The sequence below is a fragment of the Tupaia chinensis genome, unplaced genomic scaffold, assembly GCF_000334495.1.
Source record: "Tupaia chinensis unplaced genomic scaffold, TupChi_1.0 Scaffold000448_1, whole genome shotgun sequence".
Lineage (NCBI taxonomy): Eukaryota > Metazoa > Chordata > Mammalia > Scandentia > Tupaiidae > Tupaia > Tupaia belangeri.
Window position 1 is genome coordinate 284950 of NW_006159953.1, and position 18693 is coordinate 303642.

Below are 18693 nucleotides of genomic sequence, written 5' to 3' on the forward strand. Positions count from 1 at the left end.
GACAGACAGAGAGAGACATAGAGACAGAAAGCGAGAAATCACCCCCCAGGGGGGATGGCAGGCCGCAATCCCTTCTCCTCCATTCTCCTCTCGGGATCTTGGGCACGCACGCACACGCGCCCGGCGTGAGTTTCAAGCCACCGGGTCCGGGACACGAACCGCGGTCGACTACGTGGGAGTCCAGCGACATAGCCATTACGCTATCTGCTGGTTCCCACTAGCTTTTAAAAAGTAGGCACTTGGGGCCAGCAGGTGGCATGGAGGTTAAGTGACTGGATCCCACATGGCGACTTTGAGGATGGAGTTTTGGACCTGGGCTTGAAAATCATGCCAACACATGTGCATGTATGCCCCCAAAATTGAGAAAGTGGAGGAAAAAGGATTGTGAGATGACTATTCCCCTGGAGGGGGTAATTTCTCTCTCTCTCTCTTTCACAACTGAGCATAAATGCCATATAGCAAAAACTACAAAGAAAAAATAAATAGCAGAAAAAATATAGAAAAATTATAAAACTTTGTTGAAGAATATACAAATATCAACAATAAAAATACCATTTATTATATTTTGGGAAAAGGAATTGTAATTAGAATCAACAGATTTAATTTTTTGTTGTTTGAAACAGATAAACATAAAAATTTCAAAGAAGAATAAATGCATAAGAACAGCCAGGAGAATGTGGAAAAAAAAAAGATTGGTAAGGGATGATTTATTTTAGCAAATAGTTCGATTTAAAATTGATCATGTAGTTGTGATATAAGAATGAACAAAGTGATCAGTGAAATAAATGTAAACAAATTGTTTGCAGAATACATGACATGGTATGGCATACCATATACTATACTATACCACATGGCATAGTATAATTGGCAGTGGTTTATTTAATAAACTTATCTGGATATGATTTCAGGATGAAACTAAATTGAACCACTCCTCACATTATGTGCAAACTAAATTCCAGATAGACTAAGCAGCAACAATTTCAAAAGCAAACCTTGTAGGCTGCAGAGACAACTTAGGGATGAACGATATTATCTCTAGCAAGAATAAAAATGTATAAGCTGCAGAAAATACATATAGAGAGAATTTTTGCTATAAAATGTTTAATGATGATGAATAGTACATTACAGAATAAAATCAAATGGAAAAATTTAACAAATTGATCAGAGGAAGACCAATAGCAATAGAAACCTGGACTGAAAAAGAAATAATCTTTTTATGCCAGAGAAAATCCAAAGGCCAATAAAGGTGAAAATATGATAAGGCTTTGTATGTATTAGGGGAATGCACATGAAAGGAGCAGTGATATACCACTTCATACCTATCAGATTGGATATAATTCCTATTGCTAGGGGGATGTCTATTGTTTATAGAAATGTACATTCTTATTGCTGTCTTGGAAAGGAAGAGAAATCCAGTATTAGCAATTTGCAATTATCATTCTCAATTCAAATGGTGCATATCCTTAGACCTGGCACACCATTGCTATAAATCTATCCCATACCAATGAAAGTGGCAATTTATTAGGATAGACAACATTCAGAAATGTTAACTGTATTATTGTAGTAACAGCTGGATTAATTATAGAATATCAATAGCATGGGATAATAGGCTATCACTAAGAGGAGTGAATTAGCATAGGTGACTCGAAGATCCCATGAAGAAGCATGAGAAATAAATGATGCAATTATGCATATATAAAATGTTATTTATTTAAATAGCTAATACAAACATATGTACATAATTAATTATATGAACAAATTTTGACAGATTACTTTCTGAGAGTGGAAAAAAAATAGCTGGATGGCTATAGGATTGAATGAGATGAAGCTAATAAAAGTTAGTAAAAAATCCACAGGCCTTGCTTCCATTTCAGTAAAATTGCACCTATGTAGCTGACACAAGCATAAAGAAAATTTGTTTTTCAAGAGAGATTTTTGCTTTGGCATGTGCACTTACTAGAGAAACAGAGGGAGATAGAGAGACAGAAAGAGAGAAATCACTTCCCAGGGGGGATGGCCACACCATAATCCCTTCTCATCCATCCTCTCAGGATTTTGTGCCTGATCCCTTGGGTCCGTGACTAGAACGGTGGTAGACTATGTGGGAGTCCAGTGATGTAACTATTATACCATCTGCTGGTCCCTACATAAAGCAATAATAATAATAATAATAATCTATCTACTTGTCAGTTTTATCATGATATACTGTTCAGTAAGAGAACTGCAAAAAAATAAACATAGTAGGATTTTGCTTTGGCAAAAAGAAATTAAAAATACGAAAATTTTTAAAAAGTTTTTTGCCATAGGGCGTGTGTGATGAATCACCCAGGGGGGATGGCCATACCACAATCTCTTTTCCTCTATTTTCCTGGGATTTGGGGCATGCACACACACACTCAGCATCATTTTCAAGCCATTAGGTCCAAGACTTGAACCACAGTTGGCCATGTGGGAGTCCAGTTCATAATCACTATGCCATCTGCTGGCTGAAAACAAATATTTAAGTATGTCCAGGTTTGTATAAACAATAAAAAAAAGGTGCACCTCAACTTGTTAATATTTTACTGCAGTGGGATGAGAACAGAAGTGGGTAGTCAAAGAGCAGCTAGAAGTAGTTAACTGCATTAACTATACTATTTTGTTTCACTTACTAAATACAGTCAGATAAAGGCATGTTGTAGAAGTGTAGTGAATACATATTTTAGACAACTACAGAAAATGTAGGTGAATAAATAGCTGTGATAAAGAAAACAACATTACTTCATTCTAAAATATAGAAATACTTACTACAAGCATCATTTTTGGTAAACTTCTTCCAGTTCTTTTTTTTTTAATTTGTTTTTCTGTTTCTATGTGTAATGTATATATATTATCTTATGCTACCAGAGTACATATTTTTTCTTTATGCTTAATATAATAAGATTTTTATATACCATTAACTAATCTTTGGAAATAGTTCTCATATTAAGTTGAGATTTCATTTTAGGACTATGTCATAGTTTATTGATTTGTTAAAATTTTTTTGTTTTAAACATTTAGAGTATTTCATTGCTTTTGTAATTCTAAACGTCCCATGCCTGACATTTGCAAAATTAAAAGCATTCTCTGTATATTACTCGAAACTCTAGACTTCCAGGAAGTTCAATAACCTGAAAGTAAGTAAATAAAAGAAATTTTATCTTTTGAAGATATCTTAAGGACTGCTGCTCCTTACTTGCTTAATACTTTACTTATTCTTAGTCACTTTTTTGTTCTCCTAAAATTAGAAATTGACTAGCATCTCTATTCTCATTCAGATTACACTATATGCTCTGTTTTTTTTTTTTAAAGGAATCTTTGAATATGAACTACTTAAAATCTCGAAACAGAAAAAAGATCCATCACATTTCAATGAGTTACAAAACATCTTTGATTTAACATTTTTTTCCCCCTAAAAATAAACTTCTGGCAGTGGAATTCCTTAGTGTAAAGTATAGAAATTTTTTTTAAGGTTCTTTATATGTATGTTAAATAAACTCTAGTTAATTTGTGCCAATTAATCCTCCAGTCAGAAGTATAAAATAGAAATGACTTTTTCAAATAATCGATATTTATAAATCTTTGATAATTTGAAAACCAAAAATTATTTAAATTTTTAATTTGCATTTATTTGATTTTGAATAAGTACATTTTTCATGTGTTAAATGATCTTTTGTGCATTTAATTTTATGAATTTTATATTCATGATTTTTTCCATTTATAAACTTGAATGTGCTGTTTCTAATTTTCCTCCTAAATACCTAAAAATAATATATTTGTCTGGAAAGATGAACATTTATGAATTTACTTGTTATGATAGTATTTTAATTTTAATTAAAGCAAGTTAACAGAGTAATTAGCCATACAAAGATGCTTTACTGTCTCTTAGAAAATTCCTGTAAAACTCCTTTAAAGTTCAACTCCAGCAAAAACAACTCAGACTTTCTTTTTCAAAAGCAATTAATCTTTTTTCTTTTTTTTTTTTGAGAGATTTGCACTGTAGGTCGCGTGCGCTCGCCAGACAGACAGAGAGAAACATAGAGTTAGAAAGCGAGAAATCCCCCGCCAGGGGGGATGGTCACGCCGCAATCCCTTCTCCTCCATTCGCCTCTCGGGATCTTGGGCCCGCACGCACACGCGCCCGGCGTGAGTTTTAAGCCACCGGGTCCGGGACACGACCTGCGGTCGACTACGTGGGAGTCCAGCGACATAGCCATTATGCTACCTGCTGGTTCCCAAGCAATTAATCTTTTTTCTTTTTTTTTTTTGAGAGATTTGCACTGTAGGTCGCGTGCGCTCGCCAGACAGACAGAGAGAAACATAGAGTTAGAAAGCGAGAAATCCCCCGCCAGGGGGGATGGTCACGCCGCAATCCCTTCTCCTCCATTCGCCTCTCGGGATCTTGGGCCCGCACGCACACGCGCCCGGCGTGAGTTTTAAGCCACCGGGTCCGGGACACGACCTGCGGTCGACTACGTGGGAGTCCAGCGACATAGCCATTATGCTACCTGCTGGTTCCCAAGCAATTAATCTTTTTATGTAATAAAGATAGAAAACTATCCTTTAAGAATTTGTGTTTAGGAGAACAGCAGATGGCATAATGTTTACGTCTCTGGACTCCCACATAGTCAGCCATAGTTCAAGTCATGATCCTGGTAGCTTAAAACTCATGCCAGGTGCATGTGCATGTGTGCCCAAAATCCTGAGAGAAAGTTGGAAGAGAAGGGAATAAGATGTAGTCACCCTACACTCTTACTTTCCTTCTCTGTCTCTCTGGCAAGTGCACATGCCCTTTAGCAAAACTCTCTTTAAAAAAATTGTGTTTAGAAGAGCAGATGTCCATTCAAACTTTATACTCAAGAAGAGCTCGTAACATGAATAATGTCTTCTTCCCAGTTCCACATTGAAAGTACTCAGTATTCAGTTGTGAAAACACATTAGATTGTAGTGCAGTTATGAATGCTGCCTGTGTTGTACCTATGTAATTTGAAAAAATCATTTGCCCTTTTATGAGCCTTATTTTTCTAGCTTGATAAATGATAAAGTTTTTTAAGGTTGGCACTCTCTCTCATTTATTTTGCTGTATTCATACCATTTATATAAGTAACTATTTAATGATCTGTTTACTGCCTGTCTTCTCCTCACAAAATGCTAGCTTCCCAGGAGTGGGGACTTTGGGTCATTGGTTACCCCTAATCCGAACGCGCCAGTGCACAGCAAATGATCCATTGAAACATGTCTACAGAACTGCCTGCTTATTATATACTAACTACTGGGTATTGATGAATAAGTCACATGTTCCCAAGGAATTCATCAACTGGAGGATGAATAAGTCACATGTTCCCAAGGAATTCATAATCTGGAGGATTAAATTTTTATTTTATTTTATTTTATTTTATTTTTTTATTTTTTTGGAGAGATTTTCACTGTAGGGCGCGTGCGCTTGCCAGACAGACAGAGAGACCCCAGGGGGTATGGTCACGCCGCAATCCCTTCTCCTCCATTCTCCTCTCGGGATCTTGGTCACGCACGCACATGCGCCTGGCGTGAGTTTTAAGCCGCCGGGTCCAGGACACGAACCGCGGTCGACTACGTGGGAGTCCAGCGACATAGCCATTACGCTAACTGCTGGTTCCCTGGAGGATTAATTTTTTAAAGCTTATTTATATATACTTCATCCATGAACAAGAAAATGACACACAAACACACACACACAGCACACCCAACAGGGTCTGTATGCCATGATTCCTCTCCAGCCTCATCCAGCCCTGGATGTTTTTTTTTGGAGAGATTTTCACTGTAGGGCGCGTGCGCTCGCCAGACAGACAGAGAGAGACATAGAGACAGAAAGCGAGAAATCACCCCCCAGGGGGGATGGTCACGCCGCAATCCCTTCTCCTCCATTCTCCTCTCGGGATCTTGGGCACGCACGCACACGCGCCCGGCGTGAGTTTTAAGCCACCGGGTCCGGGACACGAACTGCGGTCGACTACGTGGGAGTCCAGCGACATAGCCATTATGCTAACTGCTGGTTCCCAAGCAATTAATCTTTTTATGTAATAAAGATAGAAAACTATCCTTTAAGAATTTGTGTTTAGGAGAACAGCAGATGGCATAATGTTTACGTCTCTGGACTCCCACATAGTCAGCCATAGTTCAAGTCATGATCCTGGTAGCTTAAAACTCATGCCAGGTGCATGTGCATGTGTGCCCAAAATCCTGAGAGCAAGTTGGAAGAGAAGGGAATAAGATGTAGTCACCCTACACTCTTACTTTCCTTCTCTGTCTCTCTGGCAAGTGCACATGCCCTTTAGCAAAACTCTCTTTAAAAAAATTGTGTTTAGAAGAGCAGATGTCCATTCAAACTTTATACTCAAGAAGAGCTCGTAACATGAATAATGTCTTCTTCCCAGTTCCACATTGAAAGTACTCAGTATTCAGTTGTGAAAACACATTAGATTGTAGTGCAGTTATGAATGCTGCCTGTGTTGTACCTATGTAATTTGAAAAAATCATTTGCCCTTTTATGAGCCTTATTTTTCTAGCTTGATAAATGATAAAGTTTTTTAAGGTTGGCACTCTCTCTCATTTATTTTGCTGTATTCATACCATTTATATAAGTAACTATTTAATGATCTGTTTACTGCCTGTCTTCTCCTCACAAAATGCTAGCTTCCCAGGAGTGGGGACTTTGGGTCATTGGTTACCCCTAATCCGAACGCGCCAGTGCACAGCAAATGATCCATTGAAACATGTCTACAGAACTGCCTGCTTATTATATACTAACTACTGGGTATTGATGAATAAGTCACATGTTCCCAAGGAATTCATAATCTGGAGGATTAAATTTTTATTTTATTTTATTTTATTTTATTTTTTTATTTTTTTGGAGAGATTTTCACTGTAGGGCGCGTGCGCTCGCCAGACAGACAGAGAGAGACATAGAGACAGAAAGTGAGAAATCACCCCCCAGGGGGGATGGTCACGCCGCAATCCCTTCTCCTCCATTCTCCTCTCGGGATCTTGGGCACGCACGCACATGCGCCTGGCGTGAGTTTTAAGCCGCCGGGTCCAGGACACGAACTGCGGTCGACTACGTGGGAGTCCAGCGACATAGCCATTACGCTAACTGCTGGTTCCCTGGAGGATTAATTTTTTAAAGCTTATTTATATATACTTCATCCATGAACAAGAAAATGACACACAAACACACACACACAGCACACCCAACAGGGTCTGTATGCCATGATTCCTCTCCAGCCTCATCCAGCCCTGGATGTGGGCACGTGTTGCCTGGTGTACTAAGGAGGTGTCTTGAAGTGAACCTGGAACCTTCCCATGTTGTATTTTACTGCTGTGCCACTGTCCAGTCCTCCAGTAGATGAATTTCTGAGTGAAAATGCAAAGTGACAACAAAGTTTTTTGTTTGTTTTGTTTTTCTTTTGGTGCCATAAGGTAGAACTTGTGAAATATCCTGCCTTATTTTAAAATGAAAGTCAGGATGGCAAAGGATCAGTGATATGCTTTTACTTCATGAATGGAATTCAGCAAATCCAGCTTAATGTATTACTGTTGCCTTAAAAAGTTAAAATAAATTTAGCATATATATTAATAATATAAGATTTTTCTATACCATTAATGGTATAGCATTTTTCTATACCATTATATCACTCGGGTTGTGATCTATCCCCAGCCTAGTTTGGCCAGGACTATGCACCCACCTGCTCATGCCCAGTGTGCACAAGAAGACCTCAGGATGTGAACCTGGGGCCTTCCTGCATGGACTCCACTCTGTGGAGCGTTGCATGATGGTTATGCAGCATGGCTGGCCTAGGCAATATTATGTGAGAACACCCACATAGACCAAAAATTTTACGAGTTATCTTTACTTTTGCTCTTATTAATATTTTTGTTTCTGAGATTGTTCTTGACTCAATGTGTTATAATTGCTTATTACACATATTAGTAAGAGATAAAACCTCAGAAGCTTCAATTATATAGGACCACTTGAACAGGGAGTCTGCTAGCTATGCTTTGGCTATAGAGGTCATAAAGGCTTGTCTGTATTTAGAAACCTTGATGGCACACTCTACTTTCCTGAACCCCAAATATAGCATTGGTAAGCATGTCCTTTAAGTTCCGTGTCTGTGTGCCAGCTGTTCTAAGGTGCTTCATGTAACTTTCAGTACTAAAAGGTATTTTATGCTGATTTATAATGAAGGGAAATCTTTTACTCCTTGGGGCAGAGTTCTTCATACACAAAAGATTAAATGTCAAATATTGTTTTATAAGTTTATCTTAAAAGTTAACGGAAAATGTGTATTATAAAAAGCTATGTTTGGATTCAAAAAATTTACACCAAATTAAACTTATACGTTAATTCCATTTTCTGAAAAATTTTAAAGTCTTCTTATAGAAGGAGTAAGTCTTAAAAACAATCTTAATTTTTAGATTTGTAAGATATCCAGTTTCTTATTCTCCTATAGAAATAATTTGGGTACTATTTTACTACAGAAATTTAAATGCCATCACATATGTGACAATATTTCACTATAATTTCTCTGATTTAATCATTTAGTAGTTGCCAATATTTTAGAGTTTTCCTACCATGAAATTAGATGATCAAAACAAGATCCTAAATATTTGAAATTCTGCTATATCCATGTGATGTTTTGTAACTTATTTCAAAGGCTAAATTTCTTTATGAAAACTATTGTTTTGAGTTGTCAGATTGCTAATTTCAAAGATTCTTCATTTTCCAAAAGAGTGCATATACACTGTAAACTTAATCGGAACGCAGGATTTTTTTTTTTTTTTTACAATGTAATCTATTTCCAACTGTAGGGGGAGTGGGGAAAATATCGAGGAATGAGGTATGAGCAGAAGTTCTTGGGAAAGTTTCAAAGGATAATATTTATTTAAGTTTAGTTTTTAAGATCACTGAGCATCAAAGAAGTTTAGGATTTTAATATATAGAAAATACATTTCTTTTTAATAATTTGCTAGATGGTGTGCCAGCTCTTGTTGGAGACAGACAGAGCAAAAGAAAAAAGGAAAGCCAGAAAACACCCCCTCTCCCCCCATAGAGGCAGATCATACCATAATCTGCAGTTCACGTCCTGGACCCAGTGGCTTAAAATTCACGTCGGGCATGTGTGCATACGTGCCCAAGAACACAAGAGGAGAATGGAGGAGAAGGGATTGCAGTGTGGCCATCCCACCCTGGGGGGTGATTTCTCGCTTTCTATCTCTCTGTCTCTCTGTCTGGCGAGCGCACGCTCCCTATAGCAAAAACCTCTCCAAAAAAAAAAAAAAAAAAACCCCCTCATTGAGCACGTCCTGGACCCAGTGGCTTAAAATTCACGTCGGGCATGTGTGCATACGTGCCCAAGAACACAAGAGGAGAATGGAGGAGAAGGGATTGCAGTGTGGCCATCCCACCCTGGGGGGTGATTTCTCGCTTTCTATCTCTCTGTCTCTCTGTCTGGTGAGCGCACGCTCCCTATAGCAAAAACCTCTCCAAAAAAAAAAAAAAAAAAAGACCCCCTTGTATAGTGCAATTGTAAAGTAAAGAAGAATTTCATCACCAGATTTGATGAAAAGGGTCGATTAATAGTGAGAATTTCAGGTACTGAAGAAAACCTAGAGAAGTTCACCCTACTTTGGTACTTTGGAACAGGTTGGGCTTTCCTTCTTTACTTTGCCATCAAAGATATTACTAGATTTTAAGAAGGTTGAGTTAAATCAGTTCTTTTTTTCTTTTTTTTAATCTATTATTTTTCTAATGCATGTATGATTTTATTTTCAGTCCATTATGAGTAATATTCCAATAGCTTTATAATTAAAGCTCTTCTACAACAAAGCAATGGAAAACAATTACATCCACAGAAAGGAAAACAATATTGATACGTATAACTTTCATAAATCTTAAGGGTATAATGTTGAGTAAAGGAAGCCAATCTCAAACTTTTTAATACTGTTTTATTCCATTTTATATAACCTTCTCAAAAGGACAAAATTATAAATCTTGAGAATAGTAGTGGTTGGCCCAGGTTAGGGACTGCATCGTGGGAGAAAGTATTGGTGTAACTAAAAGGGAGATCTCTGTCATGATAGAATAGTTGTGCACCTTAAGTACGGTGGTTACCTGAATCTATGCTTTTGATAAAATGGCATAGAAATGTGTAAGTACATTTCGCCAAAGTTAATTTCCAGCTTCTGGTATTATACTGTGGTTATGTAAAATGTCACTATCAGGGTAACTGGGTGAAGGATGCATGGGACCTCTTTGTACTATTTTGCAACATCCTAGGAATCTATTGATCATTTTAAAATGGAAAAAAGTTCATAATTATTAGAAAATAATGAGACTTTGAATCACTTGAAACTCTCCGCAGTGAATCTCATTTTTAATTTAAGATAGATTTAAAAAATATACTAGACACCAAAGATTGTAATTCCAAATTTGAAGTCTTAAAGTCTGTCTTTCATAAAATTTGAAAAAATGTCTTTTGCATTCAATCACCTCCCCTGCATGTTATATTTTAGTAACTAATTAAAATTTTCAAAAATACAAAGGCAAGAATCAGAATAAAGAAAGTTGATTCTATAAATGTACCAGCCAACATGATATAAGGAAGTCTTCGAGTGAGATGGAAGAAATGATTACAGTAGTTTCATGCATGTTTACTGGGTTTTTCCAGGTAGACATAAAAATTCCCTTTGTACCTTATTCAGTGAAAAGAACTACTGCAATATATTTTCTGTTTTATAGAGATTGAAGATTGAGAATGATAGATGTGATATTATATTTTCTACAGTGTAGTAAAATGGAAATGACATGACCTTATAAAATGCAGACCCAGAGATACAGACTAATTAACAAGTCCCCAAGGAAAGACTTTTTCAAAAGGAACCCAAGTGACTAACTAATGGCTCAGTTTACCTCTAATTTGGACATCTAATTAATTTAGGGAATATGTGATGAACTTCATCAATACTATTGATGAAGGAACAAATTTGGTCTTAATTTAAAAATAGGAAAATGACATTTAGTTTTTAAATCTAGGCATACTACTTTTTGATTCAGTCCTCAAAGAATGTACAGGAAATTGAAAAATAAATAGCCAAGCACATGGTTTGGCTTTGTATACGTGGTCTGCTGTGATTCCAAACTTCTCAAAATAGGTATCATGATCTACATTGCATCGCTGTGTAAATGGGGTGCAGAGACACTCTAACTTGTGAGGGAATCCTAATTTTGTTATATAGTAGTCAAGGCTCACTTTATGAAAGTACAACCCATGGGTCTATGCTCAGAAAGATCCCATGGTTGAGGCTTAATATTCTATGATTGTCATCTTAAAACTCTTAGTAGTTTTATCTTCGAATTTCTGTTTTGTAATGACACATGGGAAAATAGAGCACGAGTCAGAGGCTTGGAGCTTCAGCTCATGTGTGGTCAGTTTCATTCCTGGTCCCCTGGTTTTCTGGACCTCAGCCATCTTTCCTCCCTCCTTTGTCACTGTCAGATAGTGACAGTGACTGAGAGTAGGAGGAAGACAGTGGCCATCCTCAGGTGGAGCTGGCCGCTTCACTGCACTTTTGGTAGCATGCTGAATTTGGTCAGGTACCAAGGGTTGTTTTCTCATTCATTCTTTCATTCATTCATTGGTCACTGTTCCATGATATGTGCTTATCACTCTACTAAGTTTTCACGATCAAAAGACATGCATCTGTGTGAGCTTGACTGTGAAGTTTGTTAAGTGCCGCTCATGTTGACTTTCTTGGACCTAAACAGATGCAAACAAACTAACGAGAAATAATTTCAGCTTGGGGAAAAAAAAGGAAATGAGTCTTTCCTAAAATAATACCTGGATTTTAAGCCTTGAAATGTTGACTTTTGATATATATCTATATAATATATATTCACTTATATGAGTATCAGTGTATGCATGTATATATAAAAATACATACATGTATACTGTGCTTACCTTATGTGTACATATACCTGTGCGTATACACAAAGTCATTACATTTCTTAATTAGAAATTCAATCACATTTTATGTATATTTTACTGATGAAAGGAATCCTAATTTGATCTTACATTGAAATTTATCCCAGAAATAAAACCATTGAAATAAATGAAGAACATGACTATCAGATAGTTTGCAACAATTAGGACACACTAATAAATAGTTTGTTTTTACTGTATATAGAACAACATATGTCCCTGAGTTAAATAGCTAATCTCTATAATTTCCAGAATTTAACATGGTGTTAAAGATATGATTCCTGAAGTTACTTATTGAAATTCAAGTAGATACTTTTTGCAGAGCAAAAAATCAGTAATCTGTGTACAAGTCTCAGTTACATAAAAATATAAGGAGAATTTTTCAAAAAAGTGTTTTATGTGGTGAATAGGTCACTTGAGTTGCTTGTTGAAATACTGCTTCCCTAGTTCCAACTCAGAAGTTTTTTTCCCCGTAGGTCAGGAATGATGTCAAGAATTTGTATTTTTGAAATAATCAGATTAGATTATTTTCATGTAGCAGATTCAGGGAAAACACTTGGGAAATAACTTTAGAGAGAAAATAGTGAACGCCTTTTATTTTTTTCCTGACTCCAGTCTGGGAACATCCTAGACACAAGAGAGGCAGAAGTTTACTTGTCCTATATCTGTTTATTTAAAATAAGTCTCAAAGGACTCAGAGTCTACCAGTGGAAACAATGACAATATTGCAAGCACTTATAGCCCCAGAAAAAAAAAAAAAAGACATTATAGACAAAGACAAATTGGGTATCATTCTTTGCTGCCCAAAAATTCTACACAAAAATTTAGAAATCTCTCATACCTAAGTTTATTGACAACTGGAGAGGTGTTAAGACTTTCACAGTCTTAAGAAAGTCCAGATAAGGAAGCAATGAAAACCTATCTTTATTCACCCACTATCTAGAAGGCTTTCTATTCCTAGACCTCTTGAAGAAAATGTCAAATATAACTCTCAAACATTCTGCTGTTAATAACGTGGATTTCTGGGGCCGGGTGCTGCAGTGGTAGCAGCACTGAACTCACATGGGACAGGTCCTGGTTTGGATCCTAGGACCTTCCTGAGCACACCGGCTGCACATTTTTCCCTATGGTCTAGGTTGCTGAGACTGGGTGTGGATTGTGGCATGAAGACCCTTTTGGGGGTGCCTGTCTCTCTATTTATCTATCTCTCATGGAGGAAATAAGTGAATAAACTTAAATTTAAAAATACAAAAAGTAATATGAATTCTTGAAAATGTCAAATGTGAAACCCTGGGGCTATCTGATAATGTTATAGTTTAATTTGCCCAAAGAGGCAAAGGTTTTTGCCTACATTAAGAATTTGGTTAAGGTTACTGGACTCCCACATGGTCGACTATGAATCGAGTTCCAGACCTGGTGACTTGCTTTTTCACTTTCTCTCTCTCTCTCTCTCTGTCCTTCTCTGGTCGAATTAAAATAAATAAATAAATGAATAAAGTTTAAAAAAATAATTCTTTAAAAGAAAGAATTTGGTTGCAGTGAATTGATATTCACTTATGATGATCATTACTTACAAGAAAGTATTTCTCTGTGTGGATATAATATATGCTATGCATATATATTATGATTTGCGTGGTGGTTTGCTTCCCAGGGTTTCATACTTTAGAATTTGATGTCGGAAGGTATGAGACCTAGCGTGTGGTGATTGTTCCTGTTGATTACATTATGGAGGCAACATTCGTGAATAAATTAATGGTGTCTGTTGAGACCCAGTGAGTTCTAGTTCTCATGAGAAGGGTTAGTGGTCATGAGAGTCAGTTGATAGAATAGAAAAACTACCCACAGCTGTCCTTATTTCTGTACTTGCCTGCCACCCTCTGTGCTTCTGCTGGCCAGGATGTAGGCCAGACTAATGTCAAGCCTATGCCGTCTGACTTTCCAGCCACTAGGGTTGTGAGTTAGTAAAGCCCTAGTTGTTTTTTTTTTTAAGAATTAATTAATTAACTAATTAATTAATTTATTCATTCATTTTAATTAGACCAGAGAGGGACAGAGAGAGAGAGAGGAGAGAGAGAGAAAGAAAGTGAGAGAAAGTGAGAAAATAAGCCACCAGGTCTGAGGCTCGAACTGCGGTCGAACATGTGGGAGTCCAGCACCCTTAACCACCATGTCACCTGCTAGCCCCAGTAAACTCCTAGTTTTTAATAAATATTTCTGTTAGTACTACAAAAGTGGGCTAAGACAACATACATTACGCATAATCAATTGTTCTCTGATCATGTTAATATAACAACAGAAGCATTTTTAAAAGTTCACTTTTCTTTTAACAATGCTTTTCAGACACACAAATTGTGGGTGTTAGCTTCATTTATTCAGTACCAGTTTTGATTTTGCTTCTAGGCAGGTACTGCTCTTAGGAATTATGAATGAAGAATTTTGGCATCGTCAAGCCTGAAATGCCTACCACTTCTGTGACACTGGACACATCACTTAACCTTTCTAATTCTGTATCCCATGAAGATGATAATAGTACCTATCTCTACTTTTTGTAGTAATAATAGTACATGGGGATAATTCTAATACCTACTTCATGTAGTGGTTGTGAGTGTTACAATAATTTATTATTTATACATAAGATTTAAAAAACTACAAGGACCAGCAGGTGGCATGGTGATTAAGGCACTGGACACTCCCACATGGCTGAACACAGTTCGAGTCCTGGACCTGGTGTCTTGCTTTTTCATTTTCCCTCTCTCTCTCTTTCTCTCTGTGTCTATCTCTGATAAAAATTTAAAAAAAAAGAATGAATAAATAAAATTAAAAATGAATAATTCTTAAAAATAATTAAAATTAAAAATTGCCTACATAACTTTTATAAACACAAAAAATAAACATGCATCAAAGATACTCTTTAACTCATTAATTGATAAATCAACCAGAGCCAATTCAAAAAAGCATTTTAAAGATCTGGGCACTTAAAGGCATTTTGAAATGATATTAGTATAAGATTTCTAGGTAAGATTTAGAAATGATTACTTTCCTATAAGACAATAATTCATAACATTTGGGTTTGTTTTCCTTCTGAGAAGAAATTACTTGTATCTGTGCTGAAAAATTTTACAAGTTCATATGTAACTTCACTGAGTCTGGACTTTCCATCAGATGCAAGTGATGAATTTAACAAAGTGTAATTTCTAGATTATTAAATCACTTATGAGGGGCCTATTAGATACTGAGGACACACTCTCCTTGTCTTATTTAACATACCTTAAACACTTTCTCTTAATGCCTTTGTTCTGGTCTGCTTTGTTGCTAATAGCAGAAAATACCTGAGTCTAGATAATTTAAGAGAGCAGAAGTGCATCTAGCTCATGGTGTTGGAGGCCCAAACTCAAAGGGCCACACCTGGTGAGGGTCTTCTTGTTGGTGTCATTCTGAGGTGGCACGGGCTATCCCATGGTGAGAGGACGGGAAGGCCTACTTGTGTCTGTGTCCATGTACGCCTCTTTCCCTGGTCCACTCTGATGCTTAATCACTTCTCAAAGGCCCTTTCAGCAGCATAGCCAGATTAAGTTTCCTTTAATACCTTCAGGATATAACCAAATTCCAACACGTGAACTTTGGGTTGACACATTCAAACCACAGCTCTAGTTACAATACCAAGATCCTATAAAAGTTCATTACTAACATTTATCTTGTTATTATGACTTTGGAAGGCCACGTGTTCATGCTGATGAGGTCATAATTGTGATGGAGCATGTTTATCAATCATATTGGCAAATTCCTCTCACACATATAAGAACATCTAAAGAGCTATTTAAACTGTACTGAAGCTGTGCACTGCCCCTAGTATTAGCATGAATCAGAAGAGTAACTATATATCTACCACATATATTGATTGATTCATTCATTGCTTTTTCATTTATCAACTATTAATTGAGTGTCAAACTCTCAGGACACTGCACTGAAAAGGAGCAGTCCATATTTTCCCCTCCAGTTTTTGCTATAGGGTGTGTGTGTATGTGTGTGAGTGAGTGGGAGAGAGAGAGAATGGGGAAATACCTCCCAGGAAGGATGGCCATCCACAATCCCTTTTCCTCCACTCCCCTCTTGGGATTTTATGTACACACTCACATATGCCTGGTATAATTCTCAAGCTGCCAGATTCGGGACTTGAACCATGAAGTCAGCCATATGGATCCAGTACCTTAATCTCCACACCACCTGCTGGCCTGATGTTACTCATTCTTTCATGAAACGGTGCATACTATTTATTTTAAATTAATTTATATGTTAACTCTTTTTTTTTGTTGTTGGAGAGGTTTTTTTTTTTGCTATAGGGCACGTGCGCTCGCCAGACAGACAGAGAGAGACATAGAGACAGAAAGCGAGAAATCACCCCCCAGGGGGGATGGTCATGCCGCAATCCCTTCTCCTCCATTTTCCTCTCGGGATCTTGGGCATGCACGCACACGCGCCCGGCGTGAGTTTTAAGCCACCGGGTCCAGGACGCGAACTGCGGTCGACTACGTGGGAGTACAACGACATAGCCATTACACTAACTGCTGGTTCCCCTATATGTTAACTCTTAACATGGGTATTCTAATCATTTATTACAAAAGTAGAAACCCATAGAAAGCATTTTTAAGTTATTTGATTTCCACCCAGGGACTTCTTTACATATGTTGCTGGAGGAAGTCCATCTGTCTTCTAATTCAAGATACAGGTAGTAACATAATTTTGGATTCACAGTTAGAACTCTAATTCTGCACCTTTTTTTTAGACATATAAAATATTTTTCTGTATGTTAAAATACCCAACATTCAGTGAGATGTCGCCAAATGCACATTAAAATGATCTCAAATTTACTTTTCTGCCACTAATTTCACAATATTTAGTTTTTTAATAATGAAAATTTTCCATAGAGCAAATAGGAAAAAGTATAAGAAATTAATATCTTCATATTGATGAACCAAAGCAAACTAAAATGAGCTAGTGAATAATAAAATTATGCCATTATAATCCATAACATTTATGTTATCACTGAGAATATTCCTGTTATGGTTTGGATAACAGTTTTTCCCTTAAAGACTCATGATTTGAAATTTGATCTTAGTGGATAGTAACTAGATGTCACCAGAAGTTCAGGTATTGGGATTATACCGTATTAATTTTACCACCAAGTATTAAGTGTAAACTTAATTCTCTCATGGTGTCCTAGGGTTGGGTATTTGAGTGTGATATGTCATTAGAGCAGGTCCTCTAGGATTGAATTTTGCTAGGGTTTATAAGCAGAAATGAGGTTTATTAGCAAGAATGAGACCAGAACGGTAAAGAGAAAGCCACAAAGATACAGACCAGTGGTCCCCAACCTTCCTGGCAGCAAGGAGCAGCCTCATATAAGACACTTCCAGGGATGGGTGCAGGGGATGGATTCCAGAACCGCCCAGGCACACCACGTCCAAACTGCCCACCATGTCCACCACTACCACTTTGGAATAAATAATGAAAGAATCACAAAACAAAAAAGGGCTTATGCTCCCATGAGAATCCAATACTGGTGCTGATCCACGGGAGGCAGAGCCTAGGTGGGAATGTCACCAATGGGGAGCAGCTGCAAACACAGACGAAGCCTCATTCACTCTCCCATCACCCACCACCCCCTCTGCAAGGTCCAGAGGACCAGCTAGTCTGCAACCTCCAGCAGGCCATGGACTGACACCCATCTGTGGCCCAGAAATGGGACCACACCTGAAAGTGGTTTTCTGTTGAGAAAAAGCACATGAAGAATCTAGAGGGGACAAAGAAAAATTGTTTTCTTGTTCGGGAAGGAAGGAAGAAATTCTGTGAAATATGAAATAGTATTGCACTGTTTGACCCAGAAAACTGACTCAAAGATAATAATTTGTATTTTCAAATGACAGCACTACAAATGATCCTTTCTAGAAAATCCACATGTGCAAAATGCTTTGTATTTAGTTTTGTCTTTAGTTTTTGTTTTGCTATAGGGTGTGCGCACTCACCAGAGAGTCAGAGACAGAGAGACAGAAAGTGAGAAATCACCCTACCCTACTCGGGTAATTGCCATGTTGCAATCCCTTCTCCTCAATTCTCCTCTCAGGATTTTGAGTACACACGCACACGTACTCAGTGTGAGTTTTAAGTCACTGGATCTGGGGCTTAAAACGTGGTCTACCATTACGCCATCTACTGGTCTCAGATCTCTGTTGTTAAATTCACCCAGTCAAAGTTATTTATGTTTGCAACACAAAAAGGGGCCATTGTTTTGAAAATATGTCTACAAACATGCACTGATGAAATAACATCTTCATGTTCAATACACCTGGGTGCTTTTCAGCATTAAAAAACATACTGCATAAAGGAACTTACATGTAATAAATAAATTTCACTTCATGCCATTTTCTTAGAATAGTTGTTTTAACTTTTCTCACAAAATGGTATATACAAAGAAATTAAATTATTTTTTTTGAGAGATGTTTTTGCTATAGGGCACGTGTGCTCGCCAGACAGACAGACAGAGACGGAGAGACAGAAAGCAAGAAATCACCCCCCGGAGCATGGCCACGCTGCAATCCCTTTTCCTCCATTCTCGTCTCGGGATCTTGGGCACGCATGCACACGCACCTGGCGTGAGTTTTAA

At 37.4% G+C, this 18693-nt stretch overlaps 1 pseudogene; it reads right to left on the reverse strand.

Annotated features, from left to right (window-relative positions):
- Positions 1–17758, reverse strand: part of LOC102480449 (high mobility group protein B1-like) — a 31396-nt pseudogene extending 13638 nt beyond the window's left edge.
- Positions 17759–18693: the final 935 nt, after the last annotated feature.